Here is a 27,493-nt window from a genome sequence, read left to right as displayed (position 1 = left end):
TCCCTTATAATTTGTGCCCCATAAGCGGGCAGTAATTTAACTAGTGTGCGTGGAATAGTACAATCTGCACATCTTAGCAACATTAATTACTTGCATAACCAAGGTAATTACAGCAGCCTTCATAACAGCCAGTTGTTAATTTCGTTATAATGGATGCGCAGTACAGTCTCTTTAATTAGACAATCTGTGCAGGTTGTTGGCTCTTAAGCTTCAAGTTTGTGCTACAAATATATATATATATATATATATATATATATATATATATATATATATATATATATATATATATATATATATATTGGCAGAGAGCATGCATAGTTCCTTTGTATAAAGGCAAAGGGGACAAAAGAGAGTGCAAAAATTATAGGGGGATAAGTCTGTTGAGTATACCTGGTAAAGTGTATGGTAGAGTTATTATTGAAAGAATTAAGAGTAAGGCGGAGAATAGGATAGCAGATGAATAAAGAGGCTTTAGGAAAGGTAGGGGGTGTGTGGACCAGGTGTTTACAGTGAAACATATAAGTGTATTTAGATAAGGCTAAAGAGGTTATTGTGGCATTTATGGATTTGGAAAAGGTGTATGACAGGGTGGATAGGGGGGCAATGTGGCAGATGTTGCAGGTGTATGGTATAGGAGGTAGGTTGCTGAAAGCAGTGAAGAGTTTTTACGAGGATAGTGAGGCTCAAGTTAGAGTATGTAGGAGAGAGGGAGATTATTTCCCAGTAAAAGCAGGCCTTAGACAAGGATGTGTGATGTCACTGTGGTTGTTTAATATATTTATAGATGGGGTTGTAAGAGAAGTAAATGCGAGGGTCTTGGCAAGAATCACACATAAAGTGGGAGTTGTCACAGTTGCTCTTTGCTGATGACACTGTGCTCTTGGGAGATTCTGAAGAGAAGTTGCAGAGGTTGGTGGATGAATTTGGTAGGGTATGTAAAAGAAGAAAATTAAAAGTGAATACAGGATAGAGTAAGGTTATGAGGATAAAAAGATTAGGTGATGAAAGATTGGATATCAGATTGGAGGGAGAGTATGGAGGAGGTGAATGTGAAATTCAGATATTAGGGAGTGGACGTGTCAGCGGATGGGTCTATGAAAGATGAGGTGAATCATAGAATTGATGAGGGGAAAAGGGTGAGCGGTGCACTTAGGAGTCTGTGGAGACAAAGAACTTTGTCCTTGGAGGCGAAGAGGGGAATGTATGAGTGTATAGTTTTACCAACGCTCTTACATGGTTGTGAAGCATGGGTGATGAATGTTGCAGTGAGGAGAAGGCTGGAGGCAGTGGAGATGTCATGTCTGAGGGCAATGTGTGGTGTGAATATAATGCAGAGAATTCGTAGTTTGGAAGTTAGGAGGAGGTGCGGGATTGTCAAAACTGTTGTCCAGAGGGCTGAGGAAGGGTTGTTGAGGTGGTTCGGACATGTAGAGAGAATGGAGCGAAACAGAATGACTTCAAGAGTGTATCAGTCTATAGTGGAAGGAAGGCGGCGTAGGAGTCGGCCTAGGAAAACTTGGAGGGAGGGGGTAAAGGAGGTTTTGTGTGCGAGGGGCTTGGACTTCCAGCAGGCATGTATGAGCGTGTTTGATAGGAGTGAATGGAGACAAATGGTTTTTAATACTTGACGTGCTGTTGGAGTGTGAGCAAAGTAACATTTATGAAGGGGTTCAGAGAAACCGGCAGGCCGGACTTGAGTCCTGGAGATGGGAAGTACAGTGCCTGCACTCTGAAGGAGGGGTGTTAATGTTGCAGTTTAAAAACTGTAGTGTAAAGCACCCTTCTGGCAAGACAGTGATGGAGTGAATGATGGTGAAAGGTTTTCTTTTTCGGGCCACCCTGCCTTGATGGGAATCGGCCAGTGTGATAATAAATAAAATAATAAATATATGGTGGCAGTGGTATCTCAATGATTAATTTCAGCCTCCTCCTGTTTGAATACCCTCCTCAACAAGCAGTCTATATAGTAATGAAATCACGAAACAAGTGATTTTAATTCATTTACCAGGTGACACGTATGTTGTGTTGTCTCATGAGGCGGTACAGCGTTCGTAGGGTCGAGTCCTGGCCTGCCGCAGTTTAGTAAATGAATTAAAATCACTAGTTTCGTGATTTCATTACTGCTTATTGAGGCGGGTATTCAAACAGGAGGAGGCTGAAATTAATTCTTGAGTTAGCACTGCAACGAGTGTCCTCGGATCACGAGAAAACATGTAGCTCAGCTGCATGCGTGATCTTTGTAGTGTATATATATATAAGTTCAGTCTAAGTTGTAATAAACGTCTGTAAATGAATAAACAGAAAGATGGACGGAAGGTTCGAACCGTGGCCCTGTTGGAGACAGGTCCAGCGCTTTACAGCTGATTTACAAGGTTTCTAATAAGAAAGATGCGGTATGTGCTAGTGGGTCATCTCTCATAGTGACACTCAGCACATCCAGATGCTCTTCACATTTCTTTGGTGAGAGCATTGACCTCCCATGGTTAGCGACGCACTCGTCAACACACCCAGATACTCTGCACCCCTGTGTGGTGAGAGCATTAACCTCTCATGGTTGGCGACGCACTCGTCATCACACCCAGATACTCTACACCCCTGTGTGGTGTAATGAATCTGTGTTTACATCCTCTGTCACTCTGACTTAGTGTTTGTAGACAAGTGCGTCCGCATAATTACCAGAGTGTAAACAGAACAGTGAGAGACCAGGTGTTTCCAAGTTTCTTAATACACTACTTCTCTTCCTTCTATTCATTTTCACTTTCTTTTGCTCTCTTTCTACCATCGTGTAGCGCCAGAATTAATGCCTCATTACAAAACCATTAGCAGAATATTAGCATTAATCATTAAACAATTGTAGAGTTGAATTGTGCTGCAGATTAGGGCTACTTATCAACTTTAGGCTGTAGAATCGCAGAAATTAAAGTTCATCTCTTCAAGCTGGGAACAATCACTCTAGACGGGAAGCTTAAATTCGGAAGTATACACTTTCTCCTTTATGCAATTACCTAGCTGAGAAAGTGCGTTATGAGCATCAGATCTTGCGCCCACCTCGTAACCTCTTGGAGATCAAAGTTATAAAATACTGACGCGATGGAAAAATAAACACAAATGTAGTATAATGCGATCCTTTGTACACTACGTTTCGCCCACAGATTGGGCTTTATCAAATCACAAACAGATCTACCCGGGTAGGTTTATGTTTTTGTTCATTTGATTTGTCAGGAATTGCGTCCTGACACGGGTCTGAATCCTAAAGATCCTGAGGATCTCGAAACTTGTCGAGTTTTCCACGTGCTTTGAAAAACTCATTGAGACCTTAACAGATTATGAGAAGCCTTTTGATTTCATGTGCTTCCTTGTGTTCATGAATCAGAATTTGGAACCTGCTTGTGTTCATGAATCAGAATTTGGAACCTGCTTATGTTCATGAATCAGAATTTGGAACCTGCTTGTGTTTATGAATCAGAACTTGGGACCTGCTTGTGTTTATGAATCAGAACTTGGGACCTGCTTGTGTTTATGAATCAGAACTTGGGCCCTGCTTGTGTTTATGAATCAGAACTTGGGACCTGCTTGTGTTTATGAATCAGAACTTGGGCCCTGCTTGTGTTTATGAATCAGAACTTGGGACCTGCTTGTGTTTATGAATCAGAACTTGGGATTTGTTTGTGTTCATGTTTAAATAAAATATTCATTATCTCTCTGAAATCTAATCTACATCTTTTTACTCACCACTCAACCCACATCACCTAATCCATACCTCCTAATCCATGTCACCCAATTCACATTACCTTACCACTACCACCTAACTCACATTACCTTACCACTACCACCTAACTCACATTACCTTACCACTACCACCTAACTCACATTACCTTACCACTACCACCTAACTCACATTACCTTACCACTACCACCTAACTCACATTACCTTACCACTACCACCTAACTCACATTACCTTACCACTACCACCTAACTCACATTACCTTACCACTACCACCTAACTCACATTACCTTACCACTACCACCTAACTCACATTACCTTACCACTACCACCTAAGCGCACCGCCTAACCCACATCACCTAATCCATATCACCTGACTCACACCACCTTCCCAATACCACCTAGCCACACCTAACACATATCACCTACACCTCACACCTAATCCGCATCAACTAACCCGCAGTACCACAGACTTAGGGATGGAAAATCCTGTCATGCAAATTTGGTGAAATTCTTTGACAGAGTCGTAGGGATAAAACAAGGAAGACAGGGTTAGATGGATTGCATCTTCCTGGACTACAGGAAAGCACTTGATACAGTGCCATTCCACAGATTAGCTCAGAAATTTGAAGAACTTGCAGGGTCAAAATGTTGAGTGTTCAAGTGAGTCAAAGAAGCATCTTAATGACAGAAGGCAGAGGGTAACAGTAAGTGAAGAGACAGAATAGAAGAGAGTACTGAGTGGGGTTCTGTAAGGATCAGTGATAGGACTGCTACACTTCCTGATATATGTGAACATCATTCAAGAGGGGATCGGATCCTGTGGGTTTCTATTTGTGGATGATTTTAATTAAACTAATGGGAAAAATAAAAACAGAGGACAGTGAAAAACTTCAGGGAGACCTGAACAGACTACAGATGTGGTCAAACAAGTCGCTTCTCGAGTTCAACCTGAGCAATTAGAAGGTTATGCGAATTCCAGACAGCGAGGGTAGACCGTACACAGTACATGGGCAGAGAGAAACTACAAATATTCGAGTGATAAGGACGGGGAAGGAGGGTGAATAAAATACTATACATATCTCTTAAAGTACGATTAAGCCGTAAAGCGTTAGCACTAAGGCATATGGAAAAATAGGAATCCTCAGAACAGCATTCAGGAGATCGAAAAAAAGAGTCCTTCATAACTTTATGAACGACATATGTTAGGTCAATCATTGAGTAGTCGGCACCAGCATGGAGTCACGTTTGTTCTAGCACGCACAGAAGCTCGGAAAGTTAAAAAGATATACAACTAGGCGTGCCAGAACTGAGGGAAAAGCACTATGGGGAGAGACCGAAGGAATTGAACCTGACAACCCTGGCGGAGAGAAGGACAAGGGAGATTATGATCACTACATACAAAACATTATCTAATCCATCATACCTACACTAACCCACACCATCTAAACAACATTCCTTAAATCACACAACCTTATCCAGACTACCTAAACGAAACTGCCTACCCCACATAATTTAACCTACACTACTTAACCTACTCCGTTTTACCTTCACTACATAACCCACACTATCTAACTCAGACCACCTAACCCACACCAACTAACTTAGACCACCTAACCCACACCAACTAACACAGACCACCTAACCCACACCAACTATCTCAGACCATCTAACCCACACCATCTAACTTAGACCACCTAGCCCACACCATTTAGCTCAGACTACCTGACTCACACCATCTAACACAGACCACCTAACCCATACCAACTAACTCAGACCACCTAACCCATACCAACTATCTCAGACCATCTAACCCACACCATCTAACTCAGAGCACCTAACCTACACCATTTAGCTCAGACTGCCTGACTCACACCATCTAACACAGACCATCTAACCCATATCATCTAACTCAGACCACCTAACCCACACCATCTAAATTATACCATTCAACCCACATCATCATCATTTTAACGGCGCCACTGACGCTGCCATCGCTGCCACCACTGCTGCCATCACCGTAGATGCTGCCACCTCCGTCGCTGCCGCTGTCTCCAAAATTTTGACGAGCTCCATGAGTGACACGTCAGGTCAAAATCGGACATAAGCGTCATTAATCATCTTGACGTCTCACGTGATCAATTAAGATAATGATCTTCAGTGATTAATTATGATAATGATTTCCCATAATGACATAAACTCTCCAGTGTTTGTGGAAAAAAATAAATGAAGTCGGTAAGTTATTATTAAACTTTTCATCCTTATTAATAGATTGTATCATTCTTAATAGTACGTGTATCATTCTTAATAGTACGTGTATCATTCTTAATAGTACGTGTATCATTCTTAATAGTACGTGTATCATTCTTAATAGTACGTGTATCATTCTTAATAGTACGTGTATCATTCTTAATAGTACGTGTATCATTGTTAATAGTACGTGTATCATTGTTAATAGTACGTGTATCATTCTTAATGGTATATGTATCATTCTTAATAGTACGTGTATCATTCTTAATAGTACGTGTATCATTCTTAATAGTACGTGTATCATTCTTAATAGTACGTGTATCATTCTTAATAGTACGTGTATCATTCTTAATAGTACGTGTATCATTCTTAATAGTACGTGTATCATTCTTAATAGTACGTGTATCATTCTTAATAGTACGTGTATCATTCTTAATGGTATATGTATCATTCTTAATAGTACGTGTATCATTCTTAATAGTACGTGTATCATTCTTAATAGTACGTGTATCATTCTTAATAGTACGTGTATCATTCTTAATGGTATATGCATCATTCTTAATAGTACGTGTATCATTCTTAATGGTATATGTATCATTCTTAATAGTACGTGTATCATTCTTAATAGTACGTGTATCATTCTTAATAGTACGTGTATCATTCTTAATGGTATATGTATCATTCTTAATAGTACGTGTATCATTCTTAATAGTACGTGTATCATTCTTAATAGTACGTGTATCATTCTTAATAGTACGTGTATCATTCTTAATGGTATATGCATCATTCTTAATAGTACGTGTATCATTCTTAATAGTACGTGTATCATTCTTAATAGTACGTGTATCATTCTTAATGGTATATGCATCATTCTTAATAGTACGTGTATCATTCTTAATAGTACGTGTATCATTCTTAATAGTACGTGTATCATTCTTAATAGTACGTGTATCATTCTTAATAGTACGTGTATCATTCTTAATGGTATATGCATCATTCTTAATAGTACGTGTATCATTCTTAATAGTACGTGTATCATTCTTAATAGTACGTGTATCATTCTTAATGGTATATGCATCATTCTTAATAGTACGTGTATCATTCTTAATAGTACGTGTATCATTCTTAATAGTACGTGTATCATTCTTAATAGTACGTGTATCATTCTTAATGGTATATGCATCATTCTTAATAGTACGTGTATCATTCTTAATAGTACGTGTATCATTCTTAATAGTACGTGTATCATTCTTAATGGTATATGCATCATTCTTAATAGTACGTGTATCATTCTTAATAGTACGTGTATCATTCTTAATAGTACGTGTATCATTCTTAATAGTACGTGTATCATTCTTAATAGTACGTGTATCATTCTTAATAGTACGTGTATCATTCTTAATAGTACGTGTATCATTCTTAATAGTACGTGTATCATTCTTAATAGTACGTGTATCATTCTTAATAGTACGTGTATCATTCTTAATAGTACGTGTATCATTCTTAATAGTACGTGTATCATTCTTAATAGTACGTGTATCATTCTTAATAGTACATTTATCATTCTTAATGGTATATGTATCATTCTTAATGGTGTATGTATCATTCTTAATAGTACGTGTATCATTCTTAATAGTACGTTTATCATTCTTAATAGTACGTGTATCATTCTTAATAGTACGTGTATCATTCTTATTAGTATATGTATCATTCTTAATAGTACGTGTATCATTCTTAATAGTACGTGTATCATTCTTAATAGTACGTGTATCATTCTTATTAGTATATGTATCATTCTTAATAGTACATGTATCATTCTTAATAGCATATGTATCATTCTTAATATCATATGTATCATTCTTAATAGTATATGTATCATTCTTAATAGTACATGTATCATTCTTAATAGCATATGTATCATTCTTAATAGCATATGTATCATTCTTAATAGTATATGTATCATTCTTAATAGTATATGTATCATTCTTAATAGTATATGTATCATTCTTAATAGTACGTGTATCATTCTTAATATTACTTGTATCATTCTTAGTAGTATATGTATCATTCTTAATAGTATATGTATCATTCTTAATAGTACGTGTATCATTCTTAATATTACTTGTATCATTCTTAATAGTATATGTATCATTCTTAATAGTACGTGTATCATTCTTAATATTACTTGTATCATTCTTAGTAGTATATGTATCATTCTTAATAGTATATGTATCATTCTTAATATTACTTGTATCATTCTTAATAGCATATGTATCATTCTTAATAGTACATGTATCATTCTTAGTAGTACGTGTATCAGTCTTAATAGCATATGTATCAGTCCTAATAGTTTATGTAACATCTTAATAGGATATGTATAATGTTTAATGGTGTAACATTCTTAATGGTTTATGTATCGTTCATAATAGTTTATATCGTTCGTAATAGTTTATGTATCATCCACAATAGTTTGTATGATTCATAATAATTTATGAATCATACCTTATGTATCATATTAGTTTGTCTCATCCATAATAGTTTATGTATCATTTACAATAATTAATGCTTTCTCAATTTATGTATTCATAATAGTTTGTTTCATTATTAATAGTGTATCATTCATAATAGTTTATGTATCATTCATAATAGTTTATGTATCATTCATAATAGTTTATGTATCATTCATAATAGTTTATGCATCATTCATAATATTTTACGTATCATTCATAATTTATCATTCGCAATGCAAAAGTAAGGCGAAAAATCCCGGCAAATAGTAAGACGCCAATAAATATAGCGAAACCCGTATTGGTACAACGTTTCGCCCACGGGTGATGATTTTAGATTTTACCACGGAAGTGGCTAGTTTATTGTGCACCCATATCCATCCTGTGGACGGTAGCGCAAGAGCATATGGATGCACAAAAGGCCTAGGAACTAGGCCCCAAAAGGGTTAAGAGGATTATATCTGGATTTATATCTACATTTCACTTATCTGTTACAAAGAAATTTAGGAAATTTGCTTTATATATCTTATTTTCATTAATATCTTCACATGTCACATAGGTTATTATACTTACTGTATATTCCTCAATCAGTGGACAATTAAGCACATAGTGTTCAAGATAGTGACCATAGAGCTGGTTGCATACTTCGTATTTGATTTGATCATCATCTGTGTCTCCCAAACTGCCATGAGTACTTGTAACCAAGCCTAAGTCTGGCCACTACAACATCAGTCGGTCTGACTTAAGAAATCGTAATGACAGATTGCAAATAAACCATACCCCCGGCCGGGATTGAACCCGCGGTCATAGAGTCTCAAAACTCCAGCCCGTCGCGCTAGCCACTAGACCAGCTGGTCTAGTGGCTAGCGCGACGGGCTGGAGTTTTGAGACTCTATGACCGCGGGTTCAATCCCGGCCGGGGGTATGATCAGTCGGTCTGTTCACATTGCAAGTTGCTCCATAAACGCACATCTCTACGTTCATGTTATCATAGTGGGTTATAGATCTATTCAAGAAGCCTTATCTATGAGAAAATAATGTTTCGTAAATACTAAACTCAGTAACCGAGGTCCTGTGAAAGATGAGGAAGTTGAGTATCAGAGGAGCACTACAAGAGGCCTACTGCTTCTCCCTTTGCTTTTAATTAGTGTTGCTGTGAAATGAGGTTGGTGATGAATTGATGGTTGAAAGCTTTAGACTGCCTAGCTTAATTTTGTGATTTTCGTGTACTAATAGAGTAGCTCTAGTCTCCACATCATGTGTGTAGCCCGTACAGTGTTGCACAGAAGCGTGACTGGTGTTGTCAGTTTTGCATAGATATTTAAATTTTTGTAGGCATGTGGGAAGACCTTGTGATAGTTTCTCGAACGTAGACCTTGCCATACACCCCATAAGGAATACTGCAAACTCCTGTTTCTTCCGGTGTGGTGTTGGGTGGGAAGGATCTCGTGGTGTGTCTGTCTTCTAGGTAATTACAGCTACGTCAGTATTGGCTTTACATAGGAGAGATTATGTATATTGTGCTGCCCGTGGATAACATTCATCCGTATTCCATCTTTGAGTTCTAGCAGTATTTGGCATCAGAGTATCCTTTCCTTAGCAGTGAAAGATTATTGTGAGGATGGAAACTGAGGCTGATGAAAGTTATCTTTATGTAGTCTTGTTCAGCTTTCAGTGGACCACAGCTGCGAACTCTTAACTGCTCGAAAAAAGAAACCAGTAATTCACCTTTCTTAGTTTTTAGATCATGATGGAAGTAAAAGTGCGTGAGGTCACACATAAGTTAGTGTGCCATCTCTTCCTCTAGGGTGAACTATATTGAAAACTCAGTATGAACGAGTAGATCTCGAAAGTGTTATAGGCCGAAGTGCCTATGTACTAGCACCAAAATGTCAGCATTCCCCAGCCAAGTGATGTGATATGTTTTTCAGACTTTTTTTTCAAGTGTTCTAAGTAAATGTTGGATAATACAGCACTTAGAGGTGTATCCATAGCCATGCCAAATTTCTGTAGAACAGTGAACCATGAGAGGAGAGATTGATGCGAACACAGGCTTTCACTAGATCGAAGTCGGGGATGAGAAAGTGAAAATTGATTTTGGAAGTATCATGGCTGCGCAAGAAGTTAATGACTTGATTGATGGAGACCAGAGGGAAGAAGGAAGTGATATCCACACCTAACGATTTCTTGTTTTTAAAATGGGTTTCAACCAATCAGGAAATAGATCCCACAATTCCGGAGATGGGATTGGCTAAGAATGTCCCACATATTATGACAGACTTGGTAAAAACACCATTATTGTACCAGGATAGGCTTCCCTGCATTTAGTCGTATCATTTTTAATGGTTTACCTATCAGTCTTAATATGGAATTTACTTTGGTCCATATATAATTCTTAATATATGTAACATTCTTAATGGTTTATGCATGGTTTTCGAAGGTTTGGTATCATTCTTAATGGTTTATACATCATTCTTAACAATTTATGTATCATTAGTAATGGTTCATGTATTGTTTTTATTGATGTGTTTCGTTCTAAATAATATATGTATTATACTTATTTTTTACCTTGTTTTACATGGTTTATAAATTCATAATGGTTTGCGCATGCTTTTTAATTGTTATTCTTAGTTGTCTATGTATAATTCTTGATAGTTTATGTATCATTCATGATTTTTGTGTTATCCTTAACGGTTTAAGCATCATTCATAACGATTTATGAATAATTGTTAACAGTTTACGTATCATTCGTAGTGGTTTATGTATCATTCCTAATGGTTTACATATCATTAGGTGAAACAGCTTTATCTTGACTTTGACGACAAAATAATCGCATTCATCGTTTGCTTTCAAGTATACACTGTAGGTAGGCGGGTGTTCTGGGAGGCAGTACTCTCATTACTATCTATAATCTACGTATACTGATACTAGTGTAACAACCAGCATGACGCTTGGCAGGTGTGTTCCCTGTGACTCCTCCATATTCATATCTAGCCACACCTCTCCGTATGAGAGTCAATTGGAAGCTGGACTCCTTTCAGGCAGGACTTTGGCTTGGCAGACGCATACAACTATAGTTATTCAATTGCTACCAGAGGAGAGGACGGTTATTATACAGTCCTTTCCACTCCCATCTTATCCACAACATAGGCACTGGTGGATGCTCTGGGTATCAGATGGTGCTCTGGGCATTGGGCGTTTTAGGCACTGGTGGGTGTTGCTGGCAATGATGGGTGCTGTGGGCAGTGGTGGGTGCTGTGGGCAATGATGGGTGTTGTGGGCAATGATTGGTGTTGTGCGGAATGATGGGTGTTTTGGGCAATGGTGGGTGCTGTGACAGTGATGGGTGCTGTGACAGTGGTGGGTGCTGTGGGCAGTGGTGGGTGCCCGGGGCAATGATGGGTGCTGTGGCAATGATGGGTGCTGTGACAGTGATGGGTGCTGTGGAAATGATGGGTGCTGTAGCAATGACGGGTGCTGTGACAGTGATGGGTGCTGTGACAACGATGGGTTCTGTGACAGTGATGGGTGTTGTGACAATGGTGGGTGCTGTGACAATGATGGGTGCTCTGACAATGGGTGCTCTGACAGTGATGGGTGCTCTGACAATGATGGGTGCTCTGACAGTGATGGGTGTCCTGACAGTGATTGGTGCTGTGACAATGATGGGTGCTGTGACAATGGTGGGTGCTGTGACAGTGATGGGTGCTGTGACAATGATGGGTGCTGTAATAGTGATGGGTGCTGTAACAATGATGGGTGCTGTAAAAATGATGGGTGCTGTGACAGTGATGGTGCTGTGACAGTGATGGGTGCTCTAGGATTCAGATTCCGCCTGTGTTGCTTGGTTGAGTGTGAGGGCTGGGTGTTACTGGTAAAGGAGGACTCTGCGTTGGCGTGAGCAGAATTTCATATCACGGACTTTATCATTTCGGAGTTTTCCCAGAATGCCGGGTAGCTAACCCACGTCGGTCCACAGCGAGTCTTCTCTCCGAGCGTTCCAGCCGTTGTTAATCTATTTCTGGACAGGACAAAGTGGTTCCTGTTGGGACTAAGGTAGCTGGTGTCTCAAATTAGGACATTTTGTGTTACAAATTCAGTATCTCTATACTAATCCATCAGATCACACAAAGATTAACATTTTGCGTTTCAGTTAATTTTTTTTTTAAATATTGCTCTAAGCTCAACAATTTTGATATTTTGTAAGTAGTATATATTTTGCCAGCCACTGTGAACCATGCAAGGCACCAGGTGCTGCAGTTTCGTATTTGTCTCCCAGTTACTCTTCAACCAAGAACATAGCGTGTATTCTCATAGGAATTAGTGAGGTACAATATTCTCGTGTACTCACGAAATCGTAATAACATGATTTGCAATCAAATCACGGTATGGGTGGGGTTAGAACACATGGCAAGTAATTCTTAAAACTCCAGGCAGTGTGTTAGCCACTGTGCCAGCTGGCTACAATAAGATTCATCCAGGTAAGTATATTTCTATACACCAAAGGGAGGATAGCATGGGTCCCACTGTAACCACAAATGCAGGTTTTTACAGATGAATATCCTGCCATGCTGCGGGAGATTTACGACTCGCTCGCCATGGGTTCTAATCCCACCCGTTCCGTGGTTTACTCTCGTGTAACTCGTCCCTTTAAAGGAAACGTCGGTTTCTTATTTCTGATTTTTAGCAAATTTCTCGATATATACATGTTTGCTTTGTTTACATTGTCTTCTGTACACAGAAGTTATGTGATTATAACGTACCATAAAACCAATAGATGCAATAATACATAAAGTCAATAGAATCTTGAGAAGCGTGTAGGGAGAGACCCACTGAGCGCATATTAAAAGTGAACGTCAAATCACGTTGTCATTCCAGTGTCACAGTCATACACATGACGTTCTCAGCTGAAGCGATACATTGACGTTGATTAGGAAGTTGGGAGAGAGCGCGGAGTGAAGACTGAAAAGGGATATAGTGGACAACTAGTAATAGAAAGGACATGTTATACAGCAAAACTTTTTATTACACCACGTTTACCAAATCTGTACTATAAGACAAAGTCTTGTATAGAACGAAACGTCGCCTAACAAAACGAAAGGGCTCTCTCTGCTACGTGTGTTTTACATTCCTGATGAACTCCAGCTGGGCTGGATTATGTCTATTCATTAATTATATGTATCTGTGTCTAACTTAATTTTTTGTGTTTTTCACCTTGATGCTAGGCTTCCTGTGATCTCTCTTGTGATTTTTAACCTCTGGTTGTTGTTTGATGAGCTTAGAATTGTCGTCGATATTTCTCGTCAGTTTAAATTTACATATGGATAGATCCTTTGATCTTTCGGCTTTAAGTCAGTTTATTGAATGTACTGGCTTACGTTCATTTAAGTCTACAAACGTATGTTTCTTTATTAAGCCTCTAGCCTTATGGCTATTTAACTTAAGATTTTTCGTGTTTTTGTTGCGCGAGCTGCTTTACCTCTCTCTGTGGTGTGTACAATGTTTCGTCTATTATTTTAAACATCAAGCCCTATGTTTATTGAGCTTGATCAGTCTTTTGAATCATAAATATTAATTCTCATAATCTCTTGAGTCATACATCCGTACTGCTCAGTGAGTTTCGTCTCTAAGCACTAACTCTTGTCTTTGCACTGTAAATCTTGTCTTTGAATCTTAGGTCTTCTATGTGAGCCAGTATCTGCTGAACCATGAACGGTATTGGCTCCTTAGCCTCTGTGATAACAGGACATAAATTTTCTCGGAACGTTGAGTGGACCATCCATTTTATCAGAATTTCTTCATCAGTTCTCCATCTTCAGCTTATCAAGGGCTGAGTGCCCTCATGGTCCTTAAGGCAGATTGGGAAGGTCAGAGAGGCAAAGGTTTGAAAGAAACCTTAAGTGACTCAAATATTGGTGTATGTTTTTAATTCAAACAGCGATTATTAAATGTTCAATGTGGACAGATTTCAGTTACTCCGATATAGAAACCTTGAGAAAATAAAAGCGAGAACGGAGTATAAAACAAATTCTAACCACACAGAGCGAAAAACTAATATGCAGTACTTGGGAAGATAATGTCAGAGTATCTCACTTTCAAGGATAACAGCAGTGTCATTATCACAAGCGCGAGGAAAATGATAGGATGGATAATGAGAAGCCTCGATTCAAGGAATGTTAAGCTAATAATCATTCTCTTTAAATCACTTGTTCTCTCTAGGAAGCAGTACAACTGTGCACCCAGTGAGAAGAAGGGGCACCATGAATACACAGAGACAATACAGTAAGTGTTAGGGGCCCAAGACTATTCAACAGTTTCACAAAATACATAAGGGGAATTACCAATTATTAGAGGTGATGTCCGGATTCTTCAGTGTTGCTTGGTGAAACAGCTTCCCGGATTCTTCAGAGTTGCTTCTAAAAGGTGGTACCTGGACCCTTCATTATTGTTTCTTAAAGGTGGTACCTAGACCCTTCATTATTGTTTCTTAAAGGTGGTACCTGGACCCTTCATTATTGTTTCTTAAAGGTGGTACCTGGACCCTTCATTATTGTTTCATAAAGATGGTACCTGGACCCTTCATTATTGTTTCTTAAAGGTGGTACCTAGACCCGTCATTATTGCTTCTTACAGGTGGTACCTGGACCCATCATTATTGTTTCTTAAAGGTGGTACCTGGACCCTTCATTATTGTTTCTTAAAGGTGGTACCTGGACCCTTCATTATTGTTTCTTAAAGGTGGTACCTGAACCCTTCATTATTGTTTCTTAAAGGTGGTACCTAGATCCTTCATTATTGTTTCTTAAAGGTGGCACCTGGACCCATCATTATTGTTTCTTAAATGTGGTACCTGGACCCTTCATTATTGATTTTTAAAGGTGGTACCTGGACCCTTCATTATTGTTTCTTAAAGGGATACCTGGACCCTTCATTATTGTTTCTTAAAGGGGTACCTGGACCCTTCATTATTGCTTCTTAAAAGTGAAGATTGAGACACTTATGCACCATATGGGAATCTTTATTTAGGAAACGTTTCGACACAGTGGCTTCATCAGTCCAGTACAAAGCAGAAAGGTGCAAGGAGAGGAGGAGTTTGAGGTAATCAGTCCCTCAGCCTGGAGTCGATGTGTTCAGTCCATCAATATTGTTCAGTCCATCAATATTGATGGACTGAAAACATCGACTCCAGGCTGAGGGACTGATTACCTCAAACTCCTCCTCTCCTTGCACCTTTCTGCTTTGTATTGGAATGATGAAGCCACTGTGTGGCGAAACGTTTCCTAAATAAAGATTCCCATATGGTGCATAAGTGTCTCAATCTTCAACTTGTCGGTTTTCAAAACCATTCATCACACATTCTTAAAAGTGGTACCTGGACCCTTCATTATTCTTAAAGGTGGTACCTGGACCCTTCAATATTGCTTCTTAAAGGTGGTACCTAGACCCTTCATTATTGCTTCTTAAAGGTGGTACCTGGACCCTTCATTATTCTTAAAGGTGGTACCTGGACCCTTCATTGTTTCTTACAGGTGGTACCTGGACCCTTCATTATTCTTAAAGGTGGTACCTGGACAATTCATTATTGTTTCTTAAAGGTGGTACCTGGACCCATCATTATTATTTCTTAAATGTGGTACCTGGACCCTTCATTATTGTTTCTTACAGGTGGTACCTGGACCTTTCATTATTGTTTCTTACAGGTGGTACCTGGACCTTTCATTATTGTTTCTTACAGGTGGTACCTGGACCCTTCATTACTGTTTCATAAAGGTGGTACCTGGACCCTTCATTATTGCTTCTTAAATGTGGTACCTGGACCCTTCATTATTGCTTCTTAAAGGGGTACCTGGGCCCTTCATTATTGTTTCTTAAAGGTGGTACCTGGACCCTTCATTATTCCTTCTTACAGGTGGTACCTGGACCCTTCATTATTGTTTCTTAAAGGTGGTACCTGGACCCTTCATTATTGTTTCTTAAAGGTGGTACCTGGACCTTTCATTATTGTTTCTTAAAGGTGGTACCTGGACCCTTCATTATTGTTTCTTAAAGGTAGTACCTGGACCCTTCATTATTGTTTCTTAAAGGTGGTACCTGGACCCTTCATTACTGTTTCTTAAAGGTAGTACCTGGACCCTTCATTATTGTTTCTTAAAGGTGGTACCGGGACCCTTCATTATTGTTTCTTAAAGGTGGTACCTGGACCCTTCATTACTGTTTCTTAAAGGTAGTACCTGGACCCTTCATTATTGTTTCTTAAAGGTAGTACCTGGACCCTTCATTATTGTTTCTTAAAGGGGTACCTGGACCCTTCATTATTGCTTCTTAAAAGTGAAGATTGAGACACTTATGCACCATATGGGAATCTTTATTTAGGAAACGTTTCGACACAGTGGCTTCATCAGTCCAGTACAAAGCAGAAAGGTGCAAGGAGAGGAGGAGTTTGAGGTAATCAGTCCCTCAGCCTGGAGTCGATGTGTTCAGTCCATCAATATTGTTCAGTCCATCAATATTGATGAACTGAAAACATCGACTCCAGGCTGAGGGACTGATTACCTCAAACTCCTCCTCTCCTTGCACCTTTCTGCTTTGTATTGGAATGATGAAGCCACTGTGTGGCGAAACGTTTCCTAAATAAAGATTCCCATATGGTGCATAAGTGTCTCAATCTTCAACTTGTCGGTTTTCAAAACCATTCATCACACATTCTTAAAAGTGGTACCTGGACCCTTCATTATTCTTAAAGGTGGTACCTGGACCCTTCAGTATTGCTTCTTAAAGGTGGTACCTAGACCCTTCATTATTGCTTCTTAAAGGTGGTACCTGGACCCTTCATTATTCTTAAAGGTGGTACCTGGACCCTTCATTGTTTCTTACAGGTGGTACCTGGACCCTTCATTATTCTTAAAGGTGGTACCTGGATCCTTCATTTTTGTTTCCTAAAGGTGGTACCTGGACCCTTCATTATTGTTTCTTAAACGTGGTACCTAGACCCCTCATTATTGTTTCTTAAAGGTGGTACCTGGACCCATCATTATTATTTCTTAAATGTGGTACCTGGACCCTTCATTATTGTTTCTTACAGGTGGTACCTGGACCTTTCATTATTGTTTCTTACAGGTGGTACCTGGACCTTTCATTATTGTTTCTTACAGGTGGTACCTGGACCCTTCATTACTGTTTCATAAAGGTGGTACCTGGACCCTTCATTATTGCTTCTTAAAGGTGGTACCTGGACCCTTCATTATTGCTTCTTAAAGGGGTACCTGGGCCCTTCATTATTGTTTCTTAAAGGTGGTACCTGGACCCTTCATTATTCCTTCTTACAGGTGGTACCTGGACCCTTCATTATTGTTTCTTAAAGGTGGTACCTGCACCCTTCATTATTGTTTCTTAAAGGTGGTACCTGGACCTTTCATTATTGTTTCTTAAAGGTGGTACCTGGACCCTTCATTATTGTTTCTTAAAGGTAGTACCTGGACCCTTCATTATTGTTTCTTAAAGGTGGTACCTGGACCCTTCATTACTGTTTCTTAAAGGTAGTACCTGGACCCTTCATTATTGTTTCTTAAAGGTGGTACCTGGACCCTTCATTATTGTTTCTTAAAGGTGGTACCTGGACCCTTCATTACTGTTTCTTAAAAGTAGTACCTGGACCCTTCATTACTGTTTCTTAAAGGTAGTACCTGGACCCTTCATTATTGTTTCTTAAAGGTAGTACCTGGACCCTTCATTATTGTTTCTTAAAGGTAGTACCTGGACCCTTCATGACTGTTTCTTAAAGGTAGTACCTGGACCCTTCATTATTGTTTCTTAAAGGTGGTACCTGGACCCTTCATTATTGTTTCTTAAAGGTGGTACCTGGACCCTTCATTATTGTTTCTTAGAGGTGGTACCTGGAACCTTCATTATTGCTTCTTACAGGTGGTACCTGGACCCTTCATTATTGTTCCTTAAAGGGGTACCTGGACCCTTCATTATTGCTTCTTAAAGGTGGTACCTGGACCCTTCGTTATTGTTTCTTAAAAGTGGTACCTAGACCCTTCATTATTCTTAAAGGTGGTACCTGGACCCTTCATTATTGTTTCTTAAAGGTGGTACCTGGACCCTTCAATATTGCTTCTTAAAGGTGGTACCTAGACCCTTCATTATTTCTTCTTAAAGAGGTACCTGGACCCTTCATTATTGTTTCTTAAAGGTGGTACCTGGACCCTTCATTATTGTTTCTTAAAGGGGTACCTGGAACCTTCATTATTGTTTCTTAAAGGTGGTACCTGGACCCTTCATTATTCTTGAAGGTGGTACCTGGATCCTTCATTATTGCTTCTTAATGATGGTACTTTGACCCTTCATTATTCTTAAAGGTGGTACCTGGACCCTTCATTGTTTCTTACAGGTTGTACCTGGACCCTTTATTATTCTTAAAGGTGGTACGTGGACCCTTCACTATTGTTTCTTAAAGGTGGTACCTGGACCCTTCATTATTGTTTCTTAAAGGTGGTACCTGGACCCTTCATTATTGTTTCTTAAAGGTAGTACCTGGACCCTTCATTATTGTTTCTTAAAGGTGGTACCTGGACCTTTCATTATTGTTTCTTAAAGGTGGTACCTGGACCCTTCATTATTGTTTCTTACAGGTGGTACCTGGACCCTTCATTATTGTTTCTTAAAGGTGGTACCTGGAACCTTCATTATTGCTTCTTACAGGTGGTACCTGGACCCTTCATTATTGTTCCTTAAAGGGGTACCTGGACCCTTCATTATTGCTTCTTAAAGGTGGTACCTGGACCCTTCGTTATTGTTTCTTAAAAGTGGTACCTAGACCCTTCATTATTCTTATAGGTGGTACCTGGACCCTTCATTATTGTTTCTTAAAGGTGGTACCTGGACCCTTCAATATTGCTTCTTAAAGGTGGTACCTAGACCCTTCATTATTTCTTCTTAAAGAGGTACCTTTACCCTTCATTATTGTTTCTTAAAGGTGGTACCTGGACCCTTCATTATTGTTTCTTAAAGGGGTACCTGGAACCTTCATTATTGTTTCTTAAAGGTGGTACCTGGACCCTTCATTATTCTTGAAGGTGGTACCTGGATCTTCATTATTGCTTCTTAATGGTGGTACTTGGACCCTTCATTATTCTTAAAGGTGGTACCTGGACCCTTCATTGTTTCTTACAGGTTGTACCTGGACCCTTTATTATTCTTAAAGGTGGTACTTGGACCCTTCACTATTGTTTCTTAAAGGTGGTACCTGGACCCTTCATTATTCTTAAAGGTGGTACCTGGATCCTTCATTTTTGTTTCTTAAAGGTGGTACCTGGACCCTTAATTATTGTTCCTTACAGGTGGTACCTGGACCCTTCATTATTCTTAAAGGTGGTACTTGGACTCTTCATTATTGTTTCTTAAAGGTGGTACCTGGACCCTTAATTATTGCTTCTTACAGGTGGTACCTGGACCCTTCATTATTCTTAAAGGTGGTACTTGGACCCTTCATTATTCTTAAAGGTGGCACCTGGACCCATCATTATTATTTCTTAAATGTGGTACCTGGACCCTTCATTGTTTCTTACAGGTGGTACCTGGACCCTTCATTATTGTTTCTTACAGGTGGTACCTGGATCCTTCATTATTGTTTCTTACAGGTGGTACCTGGACCCTTCATTATTGTTTCTTACAGGTGGTACCTGGACCCTTCATTACTGTTTCTTAAAGGTGGTACCTGGACCCTTCATTATTGATTCTTAAAGGTGGTACCTGGACCCTTCATTATTGATTCTTAATGGTGGTACCTGGACCCTTCATTATTGATTCTTAAAGGTGGTACCTGGACCCTTCATTACTGTTTCTTAAAGGTGGTACCTAGACCCTTCATTATTGCTTCTTAAAGGGGTACCTGGACCCTTCATTATTGTTTCTTACAGGTGGTACCTGAACCCTTCATTATTGCTTCTTACAGGTGGTACCTGGACCCTTCATTATTGTTTCTTACAGGTGGTACCTGGACCCTTCATTATTGTTTCTTACAGGTGGTACCTGGACCCTTCATTACTGTTTCTTAAAGGTGGTACCTAGACCCTTCATTATTGATTCTTAAAGGTGGTACCTGGACCCTTCATTATTGATTCTTAATGGTGGTACCTGGACCCTTCATTATTGATTCTTAAAGGTGGTACCTGGACCCTTCATTACTGTTTCTTAAAGGTGGTACCTAGACCCTTCATTATTGCTTCTTAAAGGGGTACCTGGACCCTTCATTATTGTTTCTTACAGGTGGTACCTGAACCCTTCATTATTGCTTCTTACAGGTGGTACCTGGACCTTTCATTATTGTTTCTTAAAGGTGGTACCTGGACCCTTCATTATTGTTCCTTAAAGGGGTACCTGGACCCTTCATTATTGCTTCTTAAAGGTGGTACCTGAACCCTTCGTTATTGTTTCTTAAAAGTAGTACCTAGACCCTTCATTATTCTTATAGGTGGTACCTGGACCCTTCATTATTGTTTCTTAAAGGTGGTACCTGGACCCTTCAATATTGCTTCTTAAAGGTGGTACCTAGACCCTTCATTATTTCTTCTTAAAGAGGTACCTGGACCCTTCATTATTGTTTCTTAAAGGTGATACCTGGACCCTTCATTATTGTTTCTTAAAGGGGTACCTGGAACCTTCATTATTGTTTCTTACAGGTTGTACCTGGACCCTTTATTATTCTTAAAGGTGGTACTTGGACCCTTCACTATTGTTTTTTAAAGGTGGTACCTGGACCCTTCATTATTGTTTCTTAAAGATGGTACCTGGACCCTTCATTATTGTTTCTTAAATTTGGTACCTAGACCCTTCATTATTGTTTCATAAAGGTGGTACCTGGACCCTTCATTATTCTTAAAGGTGGTACCTGGACCCTTCATTATTGTTTCTTAAAGGTGGTACCTGGACCCTTCATTATTGTTTCTTAAAGGTGGTACCTGGACCCTTCATTATTCTTAACGGTGGTACTTGGACCCTTCATTATTGTTTCTTAAAGGTGGTACCCGGACCCTTCATTATTCTTAAAGGTGGTATCTGGACCCTTCATTATTGTTTCTTAAAGGGGTACCTGGACCCTTCATTATTCTTAAAGGTGGTACTTGGACCCTTCATCATTGTTTCTTAAAGGAGGTACTTAACTATTCGTTATTGCTTCATAAAGGAGGCACATGAACTCTTCAGTGTTAAATCTTAAAGGTGAACAACGCGATGTTCGGCAAAAATAAATTCTCTCGTTGACGCCAGCCAGAATGTTGTTCAGTTCATAGTTAATCCGGGTTTATGAACAAACCTGCTCTCCCTACCCCTCCAGTCCTCTATTTTTAACACTCGAGCGTTTTTATAGGGCTAGGCTAAAAGTTCCTATCCTTATTTGCAAGCTATGTTACCTGTCTTAGGTCATTTAAAAGAATTTTTTAGGCATTATCGTTATTAATTTTATATTGTTATGAAACTGGCAGAGAGGGAACAGGGTGAAGTTAGAGCCACATGTGGGTCAGATATTTCGTTTGGTTATTTCATTAATGTTCGTATGCTGTGCGAACGTATTCAAGGAATCAAGTGATTCGATGAATGAATGATCGAAGAAGTGGCGTTCTTGAGAAGACTACCGCCAGAGTTGTTTCTCTCTGCTACATCATCCCTCTCACTGAAGTGTAATCAGGTGAGGAACCTGGATAACACTGGCTTTATACATAACAGAAGAGTCAGCCACATCTCTCCGGTGTCGACAAGTAGATGAGACGGGGAAGGGCAATCTCTCTCTCTCTCTCTCTCTCTCTCTCTCTCTCTCTCTCTCTCTCTCTCTCTCTCTCTCTCTCTCTCTCTCTCCAGCTTTCAGGACAGAGAAAGGAAGAGAGAGAGAGATAGAGAGAGAATGAATGAATGAATCCTTCCGGCACCAGATGCTGAGTGAAGCACCTCTGTCCATTACAACAATGCATATCCCTTAGATTCACTTGGTACTTCAAGGCTTTATGCAGTGTCCCATCCCGAGCCTGGGACTCTGAACCTCTCCTACTGATTGTACACGCTACTAATAGTACACGCTACTGTTTGTACACGTTTTCTGTACACGCTACTGATAGTACACCCTACTGTTTGTACGCACTATTGTTTATGCACGCTATTTTGTCAGCGCTAATGTTTGTACAAACTATTTGTACACGGTAATATTTGACCACGCTCCTGTGTGTGTGTGTAAGCTATTGTTTGTATATACTGTTGGGCATGCTACTGTTTGTACACGCTGTTGTTCGTATATACTTGTGTTTGTACACGCTGCTGTTTTGATATGCTGCTGTTTGTTCATGCTGTCTACACATCTGTTTGTGAGCTGTATTCATTGTTTCTTTTGTTGCTTGTGCGCCAATGTTTATGCAATCTCAATTTTACTCTCATATCTACACTTTACTCCTCATAAACTCATTTTTTATTTATTTATTGTTTTGAACTTACTTTTGTTCGTTCTTCTGTTTGTACGCTTTAATATTTGCTCAATGGTTTTTGTGAACCCAGGTGTTGTTCGTTCTTCTGTTTGTGCCTCTGTTCACTGCTGTTTGTGAACCCTCTGCTTACTGAACTGTTTGTGGATACTTATGTTTACGCCGCTTTCTGTTCATGCAATATTTGAGCACAAGAAAACAATTCTTAAGGCTTAATTATCAGAGCCTAGATAATAGGTTTAATGTCTAATAATAATAATAATAATAATGGTTGTCTAGCTTCTTATGTCTGCTGAGTGCACTCCTAGACCCTTTAATAAATAAAGTCTTGCTTCTGTCTATTGATCCAACAGCCTTGCGATTATTTTCTGAGTCTAGTGTTCGTGCGTCTATTGAGCCTCCAGTCTGTCTTTTGAACCTGCAATTTCATACCTGCTGTTTGAGTTTACGGTTGTTGAGGTAGTTCAGTCTGCTTACATGAGCTGATTCTTGGGTCATACATCGCTGAAGACTTGATCTTCAAATCAGTCTGTTTAGAACTTTAAATACTGCCATCTCTCTCTCTCTCTCTCTCTCTCTCTCTCTCTCTCTCTCTCTCTCTCTCTCTCTCTCTCTCTCTCTCTCTCTCTCTCTCTCTCTCTCTCTCTCCCTCTCTCTCTCTCTCTCTCTCTCTCTCTCTCTCTCTCTCGTTTCTGATAAGCTGGAGCACTCCTACAGCACCAGGTTTCCGGTGAAGCTCCTACTTATCATCACAACGTCCATCTGTCAGACACACTCAGGTCTTCAAGGTTTCATTTAGTGTTTTCTTACCCGAGTTTGGTCTTCCGTACCACTCCTACTACCACCTACCATTGATGCAGTTTGAGCCTTACGTCTGTTGAACTTACAGCTTAACGTGTGTTGAGCTTGTTTAGTCTGTTAATTTTACGTATTATATCTCTTACGTTTGTGCAGATCTGACTTGTTTTGAGCATTGAGTTTCATGGTCAGTGATGCCTCGATCCCTCTCTGTGAATTTTGAGTCTTGTTCGTTTCTTGAATTTTGTCTTTGAATCATCAGTGTTGTCTCCAGTTATGTCTGTGAATTATAAGTTTGGTCTATGAGTTTTAAGTTTTCTCTGGGAATTCGTTATCTAGTGAACGACTAATGTGTATAAATCTTACATATTTTACAATTTATTGTAGATTAAGACTCGGGGACTGAATGCTTGTCATAGAATGTTAAATTTATATTCCAGGCTGAGGGACTGAACACCTTCACTACTACTACTACTAACTACTACTACTACTACTAACTACTACTACTACTAACTACTACTACTACTAACTACTACTACTACTAACTACTACTACTAACTACTACTACTAACTACTACTACTACTAACTACTACTACTAACTACTACTACTACTACTACTAACTACTACTACTACTACTACTAACTACTACTACTACTCTCTAATAGAGTGATAAAGCCCCTGATGGGTGAAACGTCTGTTAAATGAGGATACCTAGATGTTGCACATGTGTGATTCATCAAAGGGAAAGGGGGGGGGGTGAGGGAAGTACTACATATGTCCGAGAGATTAGCGAGTAACATTAAGGATTTACATGGGTGAGTGAACTCCATTATTGGGTGCATGTAATGCTATCAGAATAAAAAAAAATATAGAGCCGAGGATGGTAAAAAAGCATTTTAAAGTTTAATAAAATTAACCACTCAGTCATTTGCTTACTATGAGTGCAGGATGCAAGTAACTCAAGCTTTAGTCTTACCTCTTCAGGTATGGGAATGCTGACAATGTTGCTTCTTAAAGGAGGTGCTCGTACTATTGACAATTTTGTTTCTTAAAGGAGGTGGACCACGCAAAATACAACAAATATTTAAACAGCCAAACGGACGGGTCTTCGGTTTATAGTTAATCCGGGTTTATCAACACACCTGCTTCCTCCTCCCCCTCCCTCCCCCCCTCTCTCTCTCTCTGATGTGAAGCTGGAGCACTCCTACAACACCAGGTCTCCCGTGAAGCTCCTGCTTATCATTACAACGCTCAGCTCTCCGACACACTCGGATCTTCAACGTTTCATTCAGTGTTTTCCTACCCGTGGCTGGCCGTCTGCGCCACGTCTACCACCTTCTATTTCTGCTACCATCTGTACCGTTTGTGACTGCGCATCCTACTCTTGACGCGCTGTGCTGTATATCGTTTGTACCTGCTAATGTTTCTGCGAAGACATAAGGTTGTAGGCTCAATAAAAAGACCTTGGGATCTAGGCCTAAATAACCATAAAACAATGTTTTGAGTGTACAGCCTTATGTTTGTTAATCTTAAAACGTTAGGTCTCTTTTCAGAGCTTACAGACTTGTGTATGCTGAGCTTGTTTAGTCTGTTGAACTTTAACCTTTCTATCTTTTAATTCTTCAGATAATATATTTGTGAAGATCCTTCCGTAATGCCTGTTGAGCACCGATTCTTCTCTAATAAGCGGTGTGTCTTGTCTGTTAAGCTGTGAGTCTTGTCTGTTAAGCTGTGAGTCTTGTCTGTTAAGCGGCAAGTCTTGTCTGTTAAGCGGCGAGTCTCCTTTTTTTTTTAAGTCTTGAGTCTTGTTTATGAGCCGCCTTGCATCTTATTTGTGTATGTTAGTCTTGTCTGTGAGCTAGTATCTGGTGTGCCATGAACGGTATTATCTCTTGAAACTCTGTGATAAAATAACCTCAATTTTCTCAGGAGGCTGAGTGGACCATTCATTTTCTGAGTATTTCTTTATCATTTCTTCATCTGCAACTTATCAAGGGTGGAGAGCCCTTAGGGACCCTGACCGAAGATTGGGAAGAACAGACGGTCCTAAGGGATTGAAGGAACTTGATGCAACTTTGGAAGATTAATGCACATAAAATACTCAGAGATTATTGGGGGCTCTCTGGGGAATTATTAATTATTTTATGTATGAGGACCAGAGATAATGTGTATGATTTTGGTATCAGTGGACGACGAGGATTGGGGGGGAAATGAAAAGGGAGCATGCTCCAGGGATTAGGAGTACCATTAAAGATTTACATAGGCGAGTGAACCCACTTTGAATATTGTGCTTGCAGATTTTGCATTAAAGGGAAAGCAGGGCGAGGTGTTAGAGCGTATTAAAAGTAAATAAAATGTATTACCCTTTCGTTTATTAACTTCTCAGTGCAAGACGCAGATGACAAGTTGGAACATCAGTGCCATTACCCCTGATAGTGTTGCTTCTTACAAGAGATGCCTGCACGCTTGACAGTACTGCGTCTTGAAGGTGACCATACCTTTGACATAATTGTTTCTTACAAGAGATGCCTGCACGCTTGACAGTACTGCGTCTTGAAGGTGACAGTACCTTTGACGATATTGTTTCTTACAGGAGATGCCTGCACGCTTGGCAGTACTGCGTCTTGAAGGTGACCATACCTTTGACAGTGTTGCTTCTTATAGGCTATGCCCGCATGCTTGATAATACTGCGTCCTGAAGGTGACCGACCATATCTTGGACAGTGTTGCTTCTTACAGGAAATGCCCGCACGCTTGACAGTGGTGCTTTCTTAATGGTAATCATACGTTTGACAGTACAGCTTCTTAAAGAAGGTGGATGTACGCTTGATAGTATCGCTTCTTAAAGGTGAACGACACAAAAATAAGGGGGGAAAATATATATATGTCTGTCATCGAAGTCAGCAAGACGATTCTTGGATTTACAGTTAATCTCAATTCATCAACACAGCTGCTACCCTCCCTTCACTTCTCCCCTCCACTCTCACACTCTCTCTCTCTCTCTCTCTCTCTTTCTCTTTTCTTTCTTTTTTTTCACTCCCTCGCGTATCTTAGAGGAAGATTCTGATCATTATCGGGCTATGTAAATACTAATTTGCCAGTTTAATTTAAATTAATTTGGACATTGGTTTCCTTTCGATAACTTGAGAATACCTTTCCGATTGGCTTTAAACTTTTAACATTTGTGTATCGTATTTAATTGAAGGGTTGAATTGGTTTTGGGCAGTGTAGCTGCCAGTTCGCAATTCCATTAATATATCTGGAAATAGGTTTCCGTGAGATAACTTGAGAATGCATCTTCATATCTGCATCAAATTTTCAGTTTTAAGATTTGCCATTTAAAAGACAATAGGGAGTGTAATTCCCTGCTGGAGAGCTGAGGAACTGACGAAGATGAAAAATGGAATGAAGCGTCGTACTAACGTAACTCTGCCACATGAAGTCCTGAGGCAGCTGGTAAGCAATCTTGAAATTCGGAGAAAGTGCAGATTTTTTTTCTCGCCATTTTGGGTGTTTACACTAGGAAACTGCATGATACTACTCTATCACTGTAGATAATTTTTTTTTTGTGGGGATTTCAGATATACATGGGAAGCACAAGTGAGTACATGGGAAGACAAGAGAACTTGATAGATCACACTGAGGCTGTCAGCTGATAAAACTCTACTTTTATCTAATCTAAGAACTGTTGTGTATTATCTAGATGTAGATAATATACAGTAGATATAGATAATACGCAACCC

The sequence above is a fragment of the Cherax quadricarinatus genome, chromosome 39, assembly GCF_038502225.1.
Source record: "Cherax quadricarinatus isolate ZL_2023a chromosome 39, ASM3850222v1, whole genome shotgun sequence".
NCBI lineage: Eukaryota > Metazoa > Arthropoda > Malacostraca > Decapoda > Parastacidae > Cherax > Cherax quadricarinatus.
This window is presented reverse-complemented; position numbering follows the sequence as displayed.